General features: G+C 42.7%; 1 protein-coding gene across 5 annotated transcripts in view; it reads left to right on the top strand.

Annotated features, from left to right (window-relative positions):
* The first annotated feature begins 234 nt into the window (after nucleotides 1-234).
* Nucleotides 235-16,938, top strand: part of NDRG1 (N-myc downstream regulated 1) — a 76,598-nt gene continuing 59,894 nt past the window's right edge. The window contains exon 1 of one of the 5 annotated variants that reach the window (XM_074202486.1): nucleotides 235-332. The gene's annotated coding sequence lies outside the window, so the exon portion shown is untranslated. Of the gene's footprint in view, nucleotides 333-402; nucleotides 533-1,078; nucleotides 1,184-1,643; nucleotides 1,715-16,938 lie in introns of those variants that run through there. The other 4 variants (XM_074202487.1, XM_074202484.1, XM_074202491.1 and 1 more) reach the window with 4 other exon arrangements.

Here is a 16,938-nt window from a genome sequence, read left to right as displayed (position 1 = left end):
GCAGTTGTGCTTTAGGAATATCCATCTATCTGGGTGAAGGATGGATGGGAGGGGAGAGATGATAAATGGGAAATCCAAGCCTCAGTCTTGGAGGGACTGAGCTCAGAGAAGTTGCTAGATGTCAAAGATCTTTTAGAGGTAGATTGAGAAGGTTTGGTAACTAGCAGACAACAAAACTATGGGTCGATTCGAAGTCCAAGTATTTAAGCACTGAAGCTGACAATTTCTACTGCGTGCTAAGTCAGGTGGTTTACTAAGACAAAAGAAGATCCCGGCTCCCCAGAGTCCAATGGGGGAAGACAAGGCGATGCAGACAACTGAGAAAAAATAAGGCATGTACAAGAAAAATGTTTATCGTCCCAAAGTGGCAGGTTCTAAGGATTGTGCCCTTCCTGAAGATGTGCAAAGCCGCGAAAGCCATCTGTCTCAGCGACTGTGACACTGCCTCGCCTCTCTCCCAGTACAGAGGAGCGTGCAAGCCAGTCGGACTGGGTGGCCGCAGGAGGAAAGGAGACTGGAGAGAAAGTTCGAGGTCACCGGGAGCTGGCTGGGAGGAGGGACGAATGGAGCGCGGGGCAGATGGAGGGGGCCTGGGGAATCGCGAACGGGGAGGCACAGGGGGCAGCAGGGCCGGAGGCTGGGGAAGCGCGGCTGGCCGGGCCGGGGGCGGGCGGCCGCCGGGCAGCCACGGAGGGTGTGGAGGCGTGCACGTCCTCCGCTCCCGAATGGTGGAAAGGAAATGACCCCAGCGCGCTGAGCCGGACCCACACACCCGAGTACACGCACACCACGCAGCCGCCAGCCCCCGGCACAAAGATGGGGGGCGGGGGGCTGGAGCCCCCAGGCCGGGCCGCCCGAGCCCCGGGCTGCGGCTGACGGGGCGTTGCGCAACAGGCGGCTGGCCCGGGAGGAGGAGGAGGAGGAAGGCGGGCGGGCGGGGGGCTGCGGGGCCGGCCCCGGAGAGGAGGGCGGGGCCGCGGCGGCTATAAAGCGCCCGGGGCCGCCCGCGCCGGACATAAACAATCCTGGCCTCTGCGCTGCGCCTCGCCCGCTCCCCGCGCGTCCGTGCTCGAGCTCCCCCGCGGCGCCACGCGAGCCCAGGGCGCGGTTGAGTGGCCCCTTGGTGGAGCGGCCCCTTGGGCTCTGCGCCCCTCATCTCCCGAGCCTGCCCCCCGCCCCCCAGGTAAGGCCGGCCCCTGGCCCCCGGCTCCTCCACGTGGGCCCCGATGGGGAGCTCCGGGGTCCCGGGCTTTGCCTGTCCGCGGCCGGCCGGGGCCCCGGGAGTCCGCCGGGGGGGGGCCCTCGGGGCGCGCCTGCTGCAAAACTTGGGGTTGTGTGAAGGGAGGAGTGAAGGGGTGCCGGGGCTTGAGCAGGAGGCTCGGCTTTGGGTCAGCCGCGGGATGGAGGTGCGAGGAGAGGGCTCCAGAAGGGAAGGGCGGGCTCCCCCAGCCCCCCAGGATGACCCCACGGAGGGAGGGGGCGGCGGGGATCCCTCCTGATGGATGGCGGTGGACTTGGATACAGGAGACTGTGCATGTGTTTACGTGTGTGTGTGTGCGCGCACTCCGGGGGGCGGGCTGGGAACACCTGGCACGCTTTGCCCTGCTTCCGTGCCCAACTTCGCAGCTGGCGCCTCTGCCCGGGGGATCTAACGCGACTCGGGCGCTTCCCTGGTTTGGACCAGGAGGCGGGTCACGGCAGACAGGAGCCCGGGGTAGGGCGCTTGGGCGAAGGGGCCCCCCTCTCCTTTCTCTTGTCTCTCCTCTGAGGCAGTGTGTGGGCATGGGTGTGCTCGTGTTCGTGTGTGTGTGCGTGTGTGTGTGTGTGTGTGTGTGTGTGTGTGTGTGTCAGAGATGTTGGGGAAAAAGGGAGGCGAGTGAGCGCCCTCCGACTAGGGGTCGCACCCTGGGCTGCCTCTCTGGCCCCGGACTGGGAGGGGGAGGAAAGAAGAGGGAGCGAGCCCCTGCCTAGGGGCGAGGGTGGGCGGTGGGCGTGTCTCGCGGTCCTAGGACCCGGGTGATGGTGGGGTGACGGGACTTGCTTTGGGAGAGGCGATCTGTTATCCGTTGCATCTTGTACTTTCTGGACTGGGCGGGGGGGGGGGCACGCTGGGAGAAGGAGCCTTGACCACCCCCTTCCCTCCACTGCCACCCCTGGCCGACCTTCCTTTCTCACCCTTAGTCCGGCCAATCCCTGGAAACAGCCGGAACCGCGCAGAAATCTCTTCTGCAAGTAGCTTGCGACTCTGGCTTCTTGTAGTCGGACTGTGATTTCGCCTCTCCGGAGGAGAGCGCAGCCTAGGTGGGCCTAGGGACTAGGTGGGCACAGGGACGCTGCCCCCTCCCTGGACCAAGGTGGCCCGGCCGGACCGGTTCTGAACAAGACGCCGAGGGCCACGGATGCCTGATCTCCCTTTGTGATCCCACCCAGTCTTCCTTCCCCATTTTGTCTCCTGTGTGCATGGGCTGTTTGGGAGAAGGGAGCTCGCCTTGCGAAGATGCAATTCTGCCCTCTTGCTTTTGAGATTGGCATGGGAGGGCTGTGGAAATGCCCTGCTTACTCTACTTCTCAAGAAGCTTTCTACCAGTCCACTCCCTGCTGTGTTTCCTATTTATCCCTATTTATCCTACATTTAACATAACTGTATTTATTTGCAAATCCTTCTCCCCCCCCAACCCCATTAGACTGTGAGCTTCTTGAGGGCAAGCACTATTTTTATATCCACATTTGCTTAGCATGGCTAATAAATGTTTAATTGATTAAAGTGAGGCATTTGGACTAGTTCAGACTTTCTCCACCAACCTCTGAGGTTTGGTTAATGGGTAGATTTCTGGGAGTTTGTGAACTTTGGAAGGGAAAAATAAATTACATTTTTATTTTCACTAACCCTTACCTGAATTACAATATTTAAAAAGAAGTTTAAAAAAACCACTTTATTCTAGTCCGGGTCAAGTTACAGGGACTGGGTGGTCCATGATTACTGATAAAGTGAAGAACCTCTGATGATGGCTTCAAATTCCTTTCAACTATAAATTCTAAATTTGTGTGCTGCTGTGTTAAGTTATGGGAAGACCTGTAGAAAAATGGCACTCTAGAGAACTCTGGTTAGGTGGCTAAGTTTTTTTGTTTGTTTTTTTTTCCCTTTATTTTCCTGGGGCTGACTCAGGGCTCTTGGAGGCTATGGTAGGTGGAGCTTTGGTTTGCTATCCTTTTCTTTCTTATAAATGAAAAGCAACCTATAGTTTTTTGGCTTGTTCTTTCTTGAACATCTTTATCTAAAGAGCCCTGTGATTTTAGGGGTTGCATTTTTTAGTCCATTTAAGTAGATTCATGTGTGTTTGTGTGTGTGTGTGGAACCAGGGTCATTTCCCCTCTACCCTTAAAGAAGACCATAAGTACTTCCTCCTCGGCAGAGTTGGAGTTTGTGTGGAGTACATGACATTTCCTCTGTCTTTATTGAGTGTTAATCATATTTGCCACAAACCTTATTAGGCTCTGTGAAGGCTTTGCTCAGGGTTACCATTCCCATTTCACAGATAGGGAAACACTATATTAGAGCAACTTGCCTAGGGTGACACAGCAAGGGACTCCACGAGCTAGGACTCTTAGCCAGTTTTTCTGATTACTAAGTTCAACAGTCTTATCACAATACCATAACCCTCTGCCTACCTGGCTTGATTCCTGTTTTTCTGGGCAGGGGCTAGCTTGGATGACCTCTAGGATGACCTGGCTTAATGAACTCTTTGAGTTGCAAAGGACAGTTAAAAGTAAGACTTTTTGACTCTGAGTATATAATAAATTAATTGAATGTCAGAACGTAGGATTTGAGATGGTGGAACTAGAAGAAACTCTTAGAATTTAGAATGTTAGAACAAGTATGCTCCGTACTATTAAAAATAGTTAATATTTATATACTGCTTTAACCTTTACAGTTATTCATTGAATCCTTAATACAGTCCTTGGAGGTATATGCTGTTATCCTCACTTTACAGATGAGAAAACAGAGGCAGGCAAAGGTCAAATGACTTGCTTAGGGTCTGGTCTAGCTAGCTAAATGTCTGAGCAGATAGGTGGTGAAGTGGAGAGAGGAACTCAGGATCTGAGTTCAGATTTGGCCTCAGATATTTACTACCCCTTGTTCAGTGACCTTGGGTCATTTACATAATATTAATTGCCTCAAATCCAGGACCATTTCCAGATGTCTTCTCCATATCTGACCACTGGACCAGATGGCTTAAAGAAGAGAAAGTGAGACTGGTAACTTAGCACCGCACCCCCTCACTCAAATCTAATTCACTTTCTTGTCACAGCATCACTTCCCTGATGTCCTGGTCTTATTCAAGAATGAAAGACAAAATAACAGGTGTCTTGGACTAGATTTGAGTCTGGTCTTCAGGCCCAGAGCTTTCTCAACTGCTCCATCTAGCTGCTTCCTAGAAAGATGAAGAGGTTGGAACACATCAGGATCCTTTTTAATGCCAGGCTGTTGAAGCCATTATTCTTAGAATAATGTTTTTAAGTTCATAATATTATAAGTGCAGCCAATTATGTTGAAATAAAATAGTTATAAAACATGATAAGTAGTTTTTTGAATATATTTTAATAAATTTATAGATTCTAGATGAACAATTCCTGTACTAGACCAGATAATATCTGTTTTTCGTTCTTTTGGAGGCAAATGAATGGTATTAACAACAAAAGCATCAAAGTAGTGTTAGGCAAATGAAGACCCCAAAAATGGTCCCTTTTCTTAAGAAGCTTGTTCTTTCAGGAGAAGAATAATTACAAGATAATTGAGTGAGTTCAAATTTGACTTCAGACACTTACCAGCGATCCTGGGCAAATAACTAACCTCTGCTTACCTTGTAGACAGGTGGCTCAGTGGCTAGGGCACTAGACCTGGAGTTAGGAAGACCTGAATTAAAATTTGGCCTCAGACACTCTCTAGCTGTGTCATCCTGGACAAGTCAACTAATCCCAATTTGCCTAATCCTCTGGAGAAGGAAATGGCAAACCACTTAAGTCATTTTGCCAGAAAAAAAAAGAGCCCGACACTATTGAAGCTATTTACCATCCAGCTGAAAGGATCAGGAAGGTTTTTATGGAGAACTGTAGTGTTTGGGCAGAGCTCTGAGAACCTCTAAGGATTCTATGAGGCAGAGATGAGGATGAGGGCATTCCAGAGTTGAGGATGAAAATCAATAAGAAAAGATGGTGGAGCATATGAAAGACATACCTGTGGTACCCACGAGATTCATGAATAGAATCTGACCCAGATCACTGCCTTTCAATAAAGAAGTTATCCTAAGCAGGAGTGGGGAGAGATGGAAGGATAGCTAGAATCTAGGTTTTCTGAATTATCCAAGGTCCGAGCTGGCATTAAAACCTTTGCCAGTTGTCATTGATCACTTGGGATGGAAGGCTAATACATCTTTTTCATGATAATTTTTCTTTTGTTTTGCAGAGTGAGTGTGTAGCTGTTCAAAAGGATGCAAATCTAATTTTTTGGGAGGCTCCCAAGAGATGGGGGTGGGGGGTTGGAAAAGAATAATCTAAGTCATATATTCATGACAGACTGAAAAATTGGGTGTCTGTGGGAGAGACTGGACTTGGAGGGTAGGATTCCAATTGCCCTTGTGATAGGAAGGGCTTTTTTGCCCCTTTGCTTTTTGGAAAAAAAAAAATGTGATCTGAACTGCACACCCACTGGCAAAGAAAGATTGTATTGTCTGATAATGGCCCTTGGGCAGAAAAGAACCACAGAGGCATGAATCAAAAGATCTTGTACCTTCTAGACACCCAAGATGACTCAACATTGGAAATCCTTGCCTTTGTTGCTGGAATTGGGGGCGGAGCTTAGAACAGAGAATGGAACTGGAAAGGAATCTTAATCTTAAAACTGTTGGAACATAAAATGTTACCATTTGTAACATTGAATGTTGGGATTAGAAAGGATATTTGGGGGGGCGCCTTGGTGGCACAGTGGATGGAGCACTGGCCCTGGAGTCAAGAGTACCTGAGTTCAAATTCTGCCTCAAATACTTAATAATTACTTAGCTGCCTTGGGCAAGCCACTTAACTCCATTTGCCTTGCAAAAAAAAAAAACACAAAAAAAGGAAGGATATTTGAATGCTAAGAGAATCTTAGACTCTAGCAGTTGGGATGATCTACACAGCAACCTGACCAGTAATCCTTTCCATTATCTATATTCCTCATTAGTGACTCAGGGAGAAATGTTACTTGTCTTTTAAGGGCTATAGTGTGAAAGGTAGATTAGACATTTTTAGTTTGGCTTTATTGAGGGGCAGAGCCCAGAGCCAGGGTGAAAGTTGTATAAGAGCGGATTAGTCTAGATTAGGTTAAAAAAAATATCAAAAAACCCAAACACCAAACTTTCTAATAACTCGAGCTATTCAAAAATAGAATGGACTGCCTTTTAAGGGAAACTTGTAACCTGTATAATCAATAGATGGGATTGCACCCCAAGTCTTCTTGACTCTAAAATCTGACACTGTTTGGTACCAGCTTCACTTGAAATTTAACTCTTGGAGACTAGCCAGACCTACAGCTTATGTTTTCATTGTTTGGACAGTAGCAATGACTCAGTGGCTCTAAAGAACTTGAGAAATGTTTTGGGTATTTAAATGTAAAAATGACCTAAATCTCTTTCAAAATGATATTCAACGGAAAGATGCTTGTGGATAATCTGCTTTGAGAGGCCTCCCAGTAAGCCACTTCTCTTTATCTGAGAAGTCAGTTTTAGGGATTCCTCTAACTCCTCCTCTTCTTGTTTCCCTGACTCCCAGCCTGACCTAAGGTCTGCCCATTTGGGTCTTTCCTCCTTTTTTATATTTCTTTCTTATACATTGCAGCTTGCCCACACCCACTCTGCATTTCTTCATTGCCTACACGGTCATGTTCTGTTTTGTTCAGATTCCATGACTCACAGCAATCCCAACAGCAGGAGAATATTAATATTTTAAAAGGTGAACTTTTGTTACTGGCTAAAGCTTGGGGTCATTCAGAGAAACTTAGTGATTTCCTCCTGAAGGTCATCCAGCCTGACCTTCTATTCAGTTTCTCCCCAAAGGTATTTGCTATTAAAAGGAGATTGTCAGAGTCCAAGTTAAAGAGGAATTATTCCCTGTGGATGGTGAGCTCACCCAGATGCTAGCTGTTTCAAACCTACTAGAACATTGTAGAGATTCTTGGAAGGGATACATAATTATTCAAAAGAGTATGGTCAAACTATCCACATGGGAAAAATCAAGTGGATGACGAATGGTCAAGATCATGCTAAACCTATAAATGGATAGTCAATATTTTCTGTCAGATAAGTTCTATATGTGTTTTTGTGTATAAATAGATATGTATAAATATGTATTTGTATATATGTAGACATTTGCACACATACACATGCATGAGTATGTATGTAGATGTCTATACACACACACACACACACACATATATATATATATATATATACACACTTACACATTTCTTTCTCTATATAAAATATATACAGATAATATAAAACCACTTATACAAATAACTAATACAAAACAGAGCCATGATAATATTGTGGAATATCTGGTGCTAAGGCCCTGGGTTCAGATTTTGCCTCTGACACTTATTACCACTGTGACCTAACCTTTCAAGAGCCTTAGTTTCCTCATCTGTAAAATGAGGGATTTGGAATAAATCTTCTCTAAGCTCTATAATCTGTTTGTATATATTGGATCCTTTTCCAAATAGTCTCTTCCTTTTAATGCAAACAATTATACCTTTAAAAGAAAGCCTTCTGTTCCAGTGATTGCCACCATAGCCCAGGGGCAGTCACAGGTTCCAAATAAGTTTGTTTTTTCCATGCCCTAGAGCGGTGACACTGGCATTGTTCATAGGATTAAAGTGGTTGCCCAGGTCTCCAGTTCGGGGAATAGCCTAAAAAGCTCTTCGTTGCCCCTGGTGGTTATCCTTCTAGTCCTTCCCTGCTCCAGTGTTTCCATGCCAGGAAAAACCTCCAGCCTGCCAAAATATCATTCTAGACAAAGAGACCTGCTCCAAGATCCAGGAACTCAGCAGAGGGGAAAAGGTGGGTGGGGTGCAGGGCCCTTCCCTCTGGCCCCTGCTGGGAGCAGAGCTAGTTATTTTCCCCTTGCTTGATTCTGGGTCACATTTAGAGCAAGAGGGTCTGTCTCCCAGCCTCCATAGACTGGGAATGTGCATTCCCTGGACACATTGCTGTATGGCTGTGGACCTGACATCCTCCATCCTCAGTAACCTCCCAGTAACCCCAGAGGAGAGGGGCTATTTTTTGAGAGGTGGTCAGTTAAACCTTTAAGGAATTGAGATCTTAGTTAGTAGAAGTTTGCCAGATACATGCACACTTGCCATGCAAAATATCAAATTTACTTAAAAACTCAGCCTGGAATCCTAATCTTCTCTGGTTATCAGTTGGGGAAAGTTGATGCCCTAGACTTTGGTTTTTTTTTTTTAAATATAAAATGTGGAGATTGAATAGGAGGACTTTTACAGGGACAGCTAGTTAGGGTTCTAGATCTGGAGTTTGGAAGTTCTGAGTTCAAATCCAGCTTTAGATAGTTGCAGGCTGAATGACTGAGCAAGTCACTTAACTCTATGCCTCAGTTTCCTCAGCAGAGAAATGGGGATAGGGTTATTGTGAAGATCAAATGTTAGAATATTTGCAAAGTATTCAGGACAGTGTCTGTTACATAGTAAGCACTATAAAAGTTGTTATCATCATCATTATCATTATTATTCATCCTCTTCCCTCATTAAAGATTAGCAAGCCACAAAATCTTTAAGGTCTCCCTATCCCCTTCAGATAATAGCATTTTATGCCTCTAACTTCTTTCAAAAGGCAATCAGTTTGATTCATGAGAGCCTTTCCTAATGTCCCTAGTAGTTAGGTGTTCCTTTCCTCCTCAATCAAATGCTCTTGTAGTTATCGGATTAAACGTAATATCCGACTACTAAAAATTATAATCTGATTTTACTAGACCATAAACTCTGGCACCAGACCTATGCTTTTTCCAGTCCAGGTGTTGGCCAGGAGACCAGGACCTGGCCAGCCTGGCTCTCTCTTCTCTACCCTTCTCCCTTCATTTTTTGCAATCAGAATTGGCATTGTTGATGGAAAGGTCATGTCCAACCTAGTGCATGGGTCAGCTCCCAATCCCTCTGCCTGACTAGGCCTTAACCTGAGGCCTATGTACTGGTTTTAAAAAAGCAACTCAATAACTATATTTCAGTATAATTGATTTCCTTTATAATTCATTGCATTTTATTTTATGCATGTTAAAACATGTTTCAGAAGTCCTTGAACTTCAGGGCATTTTATATCACATTATGGTTAAAAATTCTTGGATCTTTGCCCAAAGATGCTTCTAATCCATATTGTGTTTCCTTATTAGACATTTTTAATGTGAGGTTCATCAATACTCACCAGGTAAATTTCATATGGGAAATAAATGGCATCTGTTTTCACAGATTTTAGCATTTTCATCTCAATTATTTAAAAACATCATTCTGAGAAGGGGTCTAGATACATAAAAATTATAAGGAACTTTTCTTCCCCCAACCCTCCAATAGATTCATAAGCTTCTTAAAGAGCAGGCATTTGGTTACATTCATGTTGGTTCAGGGGTCTGGCACATAGGGGATCCCTGTTGCCAAGGCATACTCACTATCTTAGTGGAAAGGACATTCCACTAGAGTTTGAATCCTGGACCTACTACCACTACTTGCCTGAACCTAAGTCAGTTCCTTTAACTTATCTGGATCTCATCCTTAAAATGAGGTTGGATGAGATGATCCCATTCTAAGATCTTTCAGCTATGAATCTATGCTGTTTGAACCCATGACCTAACCACAAGGCTCTGCGAACAAATTCAATAATAAACTAATTCAGTAATAAACAATGCTGGTTGTTATGACTATGATTTAAGTACTCTTAATTCCATTTTATAATGAATGAGATATAAATTTCAATACAGGGAAAAAAACACTTGGGGGGGTAGCAGTGGATATTTTTTTGCAATGAAATTTGCTTTGGGTATTTTTATTACCTTTAGCAAACTTCACTCAACTCCTGAATTATCTTGATACTTTAAATATCTCCTAATTTTTTTATAAAATGAAATCATTTTCACCTAACAGATAATGGACCCACTCCATCTGTTTAGGGAAGAAAGTTTTTAAATTCAAATTGCCAGCATTTTTCTGGACATAAGGCTGAAGAAGGGCCAAGAAAATGTCCAAGAAGCTGCAGTTTGATGCGGTCTCTATTGGCTAGCCCTGGATAGAAAAGTAAAGACTGCTCTCCTCAAAGTGAAGCAGGAGATCTGAGGATCTCCAGTTAATATTAACCCTAGGCTTTGGCTTCCTCTTTGGGGGGAAGGAAGAAGAGAAGAGGGTTAAGTTCAAATAAGATGTAATAAATTTGAAGATCCATCTTCTGAAGAGCCCATTGACTCTGGAAAGAATATTCAGCCTTCATGTACCATTTTGAAGCCAACCACTAGGAAATACATACATAGTTACACTAGGAATAAGGAACTCCTGGTCTTGTGGCCATGGTGAAAGAACCCAATGTTGATCAATGGGAAACTTCCTGTTCAATGGGTCCCTTGCCCTGCCCCAAACCCCTATAGCTTTGCCAACCCTTCACTCCCCTGCCAAATCTATGTATCTTAATAGCTCAAGCGGAGTTTAATAGCTCTTCTTCACGTGTGTTAGTTTAAAAAAGAAGTTAAAAGATGGTAGGACATTGTGAAAGAAAACAAAGGGCAGAAAGTGAGAAGCAGTAATGATAAAATAACATTCCTTGCATCATGCATGTTGAGACCTGTGATTTTATTATGAGGTAGGGGGAGTGAGCTTTTTCAGGTGTGGAAATTGCTTGCTATATTTTTTGTGTGCTCTGGGACACCTAGGTTAAGTAACTCTCAGGATCACACAATACCAGATTATTAAGATGTTCTCGACTTCCAAGGTTGGAGGGCTAGTCTTGTGGTCTCGGAAGTTGGGAAGACCTGTGTTTGAATTCTGATTCTGATACTAGATATCTGACCCCTGCCAGCTTTGGTTCCAGCATCTCTACAGTGGAGATAAACTAATTGTATGTGCCTTCTAGCAGAACAGATTAGAATATAAATAAAAGACTTTGTAAATTTAAAAATTTTAAATGCATCTGATTTTTTTCCTGTCTTCCCTATATTCCTAGGAGATTGTGAGGGGCAATTGAAGCAATGAATGCATGGTGGTGGGGTTTGAAAGTTGAAAGTACTAGACAGTGAAGCCCCTAACCCTTATTCTACTCTTCCTGGGAGATTTGGGGCTTATTTAGCAAAAAGATGACTGAATTTGGAGTCATTTTGAATAAGATAGATTTAGGGTTAGGCCTGTGGTACTAACCAACTATTAAAACATCAGAAAATTTCTCTTTCTCATTTCAGCATATAGTAGGTGCCTAATGTATATATTGTGCTAAGCCTTGGGGATCCAAAGGAAGATAAGCAGCTGTATGGGCAGTGGATGAGGGAGTACTGGGCCTGGAGTGAGGAAGACCTGAGTTCAAGTCAAGACTTGGACACTTAGTAGCTGTCTGACCCTGGACAAGTCACTTAACCTTTTGCTTCAGTTTCTTCTTCTGTAAAATCAGAATCACAATAGCTCCAGAGTTGTTTTGAGCATCAAATGAGGTGGTGTTTGTAAAATGCTTAGTATAGCATCTGATACATTGGTGCTATATAAATAATTTAAATTATATTATGATATAATCAATAATAATATTACTAAATAGTCCCTTCTCAAGGTCCTTAGACTCTAAGGGTTGTCTACAAGATGTCATGTGTCCTATGGGCGAAGAATGCAGGCACACACTGCTGGAAGGAACTAGATGAGGCTTATGGCCATTTCTTTAATTATGCAGTGTCACACAAGTCATACAGTTTTCCTGTCTGAGAAATGGAGGGTAACAGGGAAGCTAGAATAGTTCTCATAAATCAAAGAATTTGGAATGATAACCATCTAGAGAATAGAGCCTTGAACATGTGTTCAAATTTAGCCTTTAGACACTTAATATCTTTTTGACTCTGATAAAGTTATCTGTTTGCCTCAGTTTCCCCCAGCTGTGAAATGGGGGATAATAATCCTGAAAGTGCTAAAAAATATAAGGGATTGATCAGCACCCTTCTCTGAGTTGTAGTCATCATTTCTTCTGGTTTTTCCATTTTGTGCAGTGCCTGGGTTCTCCCAAAGTCATGACTAGGTTTGTCTGGATTTCTTCCCTACACTCACATGGAAGTCAACAGCCAGCAGCATCAAGATTTAGAGAACACATCCTTTGGGACCTTAATCTCTTCTACCCTGGAATGAATAATGATAGTGAAATTCTGAATTAGAATCTTCCCTCTTTCTCTCTGGCATGCCTTGTGTGACCTTGGAAAAGTTATTTTAATTTTTCTGGACTCAGTTTACTCCTATATAAAATTTGGGGTAGAGATAGTCTTGAAACTCCTTTATTTGTTCCCTTCTGAGACTAAAATCCTATGATCCTGATAGCCTCATACTACTATAGGGGGAAAATGCCATAATAATAATAATAATAATAATAATAATAATAATAATAATAATAATAATAATAATAATAATAGTTTCACTTGAATAAAAATGGAATGGGGTGAGTTCCCTGGCACTGAAAACTGGTTAGCAGGTAGATAAACCAACTATTAGAGATATTGTAGACAGAACTCATGGTTTTCAGGTAAAAAGGGTTGGACTTGATTCTCTGACATTATTTTATGAGGTCTAGACCAAACTAACATTTGAGAACTGGGATCTCTCTTAGCATCCTTAGCTGAAAGAATCATTTAAGGTTGGAATAAACTTGAAAATACCCAACCCAGCCCAGCTCAGCCACCTGAATCAAGGATAACTAGTTGTTGTCAAAAAGCATCCAAAAGACTGTTTTTTGCCAGGGTGGCATATTGTGACTCAATGAAATCCCAGGTCTGTACTAGGTAGTCTTTTTTTAAAGGTTTTTGCAAGGCAAATGGGGTTAAGTGGCTTGCCCAAGGCCACACAGCTGGGTAATTATTAAGTGTCTGAGACTGAATTTGAACCCAGGTACTCCTGACTCCAAGGCCGGTGCTTTATCCACTATGCCACCTAGCTGCACCATGTAGTCTTGAGAAAGTTTTGGAACCCAATTTATCTGAACTCAGTGACCTATGTAAAATTTGGGTTAGTGAGGTGGGGTTAGACTAGAAAACTATATAATCCCTTCTGGATCTGAAATCCAGGAAAACACAGATTAGGCTAAGATCTTTTCCTGCTTTTGCAATTTTTTTGTAAACTTTGCAAAAATTGCAAAAAGTTGCAAAAAAATTGTGATTTGCAAATCACAGATCTTGAATCATAGGAAGGAAGGAAACAAAAACATTTATTATTATGAAGCACCCACTATGTGCCAAGCTCTGTGTTTAGCACTGTACAAATTAATTCTCTCATTTGATCCTCAACAAATCTGGTTGATAGACTCTATGATGATCCCTGTTTTACAGGTGAAAATACTTGACCAGGGTCACACAACTAGTGTCTTGAGTCGAAATTTGAATTTGACTCTTGGACTCCAGGCCCAGCACTCTTATTTATTGGTGTCACCTAGCTATTTCAGGATTTCTTAGACTCCTGGAATATCAAATATTCAGAATTGGAAGGATGCTCAAGGTCATCTCCTTTAGTCTTTTATCCCCTGCCTGGCACTTTGGTAATTGGTTGGCTGATATGAAGCCTAAAGGAATTTGACACAGGTTTTCTAGTTGAATGAATAAACTATTGAGGTTTTCAGAGCAGCTCAAATCATGTTCCTTGTCCAGGTCTTATTGGACTCAGCGACCTTTGAGAACCAACATTCATTAACCTGGAGTTTGCTCCCCTCATTGTTGGGTCCCTGACAGCTCTGAGGATGGCAAGCACAGAACCTTCCAGGTGACTGTTAGCACAGTCTTCCTGGTGGTGGTTAATCTTCTGGGAAGCCTTGAGTATATGTACTTCCTGGACCCCCTTGAGTCTGTGATATGTTCCAGGTTGCTGATTTAGAGAAATGACAGCTTAATTAGAAATCATTCAGTGTGATTTTACTGAAAAGCAACTATCCTCACAGTGTGCAAGGTGAAAGTGTTGTTTTATTATTTGTCCCCATTTTTCAGATGAGGAAACTGAGACAGATTAAGTGACCTGCCTAAGGACACATAGCTAGGCCAGTCTTTCTGATTCCAGACCCAGTGTTCTGTCCACTAGCTGTCTCTATTATAATAATAGTTACTGTTCTCTCCCGCTCCTTTTTCTCTCACTTCCCTGTTTCTGTCAGTCAAAACCACCAGCTGTTTACTTGCCCAGTCTTCTGTGCTGAATACCATCCATTTGTCTTTTAACTCTTCCCTTTCCTCTCTGAGTTGACTGTTGAGTTCTGTTCATTAAAGGACTTCTTTTCCTTTGGAGTCTCTTCATTCTCAAGGCCCTACCTAGACTTTTGAGATCTAACCTCCTAAAGGGTGTCCCTTCCTCCAATCTTTAGTCAATTTTTATTCAGTCAACAAGAGTTCTCACATGCCAAGCCCTGGCAAAAAAAAAAAAAAAAGACAACAGGCATATGGGTGTGTTTGTATGTTTGTACAAAAAAACAAAGACAAAAACTCCATGAAGTATTTACTACCCATGGTTAAAGATGGGGAAGTTGAAGCTCAAGAAAGATTAAGGGACTTGCCTTTTATTTCAAGGTAAGTAAGAGTCCAATCAGGATTTGACTTTCCACTACTATACCTTTCCACCCTGACAATTTCTGTGTGCTCTGTGCTTTAGCTAGTATTTTTCTACTTCCATGTCTTTGTTTTTGTTGCTGCTTATGCCTCAGGTATCTTCTGTTCCTTTCTTTGCCTCAAGGTTTCTTGTCTTTCCACCCCTCCATCTCTCCCATCAGTGGCTGTAATAATCTTTCACCTGAGACTTCACCAAACTCTTTAGTTTATGCTTCTCTGCTAAATTTAGTTGTATTAAGTCTCTTAGTAATATTAATAAACAAATCTCCCTTACTTACTAACATTAATAAGCAACAACAAAGTCTTCATCAATTAATAATATTAACAATAATTTAAAAAAGTGTCTATCACTTAATACAAAAATAATTCTTATTTGTAGTCCTTCACCCTGCATATTCATCTGGTTGACAAATCTTATTCCATTTCACAACATTGTATGTGACTGACCTCACATAATCACCATCTTTGTTAAGATCTTTATCACTTATTACCATGGCCTTTGAATATATACCATACTCTGAATTGGAAGGACACTCAAGGTCACCTTCTTTAGACTCCTATCCCTGATAGGCACTTAAGTCAGTGGTAATTGGTTGGCTGATGTAATGTTAATTAAGAAAAGTGACTCAAGACTTCTCATTCTGGGACATTCTCCTGCAGTCAGATCTCTTCCTCTGTAAACTTGAGTAGCTCCCTATTGGTTCAAGGTTTAAAGAAAATAAACTTTTCTATTTGACTTTTAAAGCCTTTAATAGCCTGTCCTTTTCCTATCTTTTCAGTCTTTAATAAAGCTGAAAGGTCCCCTTCCTTAACTTCTGCAATCTGACTCAATTGACTCTCTTCCTATAGGTGAGAAATTCTAATGAATCTGTGATAGATCCCTGGAATATCTAATATTCTGCACCTACTGCATACTTTCGGAAGTAGTTCCATCAATTTTTTTTAGGTTTTTTTTTTGCAAGGCAAATGGGGTTAAGTGGCTTGCCCAAGGCCACACAGCTAGGTGATTATTAAGTGTCTGAGATCAAATTTGAACCCAGGTACTCCTGACTCCAGGGCCGGTGCTTTATCCACTGTGCCACCTAGCCACCCTTAGTTCCATCAATTTTTAAGATGGAAGGGAACTTCCTTTAGTCTCAACACCATTAATAATTGCATATTTTCATTCAACAGGTCTTTAATAGAATACCTTCTATGTGTAGTGTGCTGGGCTAACTTGACTAGACCCTGGGGGAATAAATCCTTTCCTTAGATGTTCACTACCCACCTTATCCACTGTACACTTCTCAGCTCCAAGTTCCTACCCTAATGCTGCTTAGACCTAATAGGATGAGATGCAAACATTGAGTATGTAGTGTGCAGTAATAAAATAGGGTATGTGGGTTTTACAAGTTTACAACCTAGTAGAAATGAGGATGGGGATGAGACATACATTGAAAATGATATGAATCTCAGAGAAATATACTGGGTTCTCTCTGTATTGTTCAGTTCTAGATTTCTTATACCATTCCTGTAAAGTCAAGCAGGCCTAATGCAAAATTAGAAGACAAGGGAAGAAGCCAAATTTTTGTAGGCTTTCAAACTGGAAGGGTTTTTGGAGATGTAGAGACTCCCAAGAATTGTGGAGTGGGGCAGATGGCCTTAATCTTGTAGGCAGAAATTTGAAAGATAAAGAAATTTGCTCTTTTGGAAGTCATACTTCTCACTTCTTGGACATCATTTCTTGATTCCTTTCCCAAGATTATCCATTTTAGGAGGGAGCTAAGAAGAACCACCTAGAAAAAAACTTTTGGCAGTACTTTATTATATCATTGTATTTTACCAACAAAGAAACTGGGACTCATTTATGCCAGGGTTTCTCATTCCTAATCTTCCCACTTGGATGATTTAGAAACTTGTGCTTGATTTCTTAACCTTGTTCAATCTTTTCATAAGTTCTTCATTGTTTAAATTGTAAGCTCCTTTTGGGTAGGGACTATCTTTTAAACTCTGGGGTTACAGGAAGCTTGGCACATAGTAGGCATTTAATAGCTAATCAATCAATAAACAAGGACCCAACATGTGTAGATTGAACACTTGTCCCTAGATCTTTTA

Source organism: Macrotis lagotis, chromosome X (genome assembly GCF_037893015.1).
Source record: "Macrotis lagotis isolate mMagLag1 chromosome X, bilby.v1.9.chrom.fasta, whole genome shotgun sequence".
NCBI lineage: Eukaryota > Metazoa > Chordata > Mammalia > Peramelemorphia > Peramelidae > Macrotis > Macrotis lagotis.
This window is presented reverse-complemented; position numbering and strand designations above follow the sequence as displayed.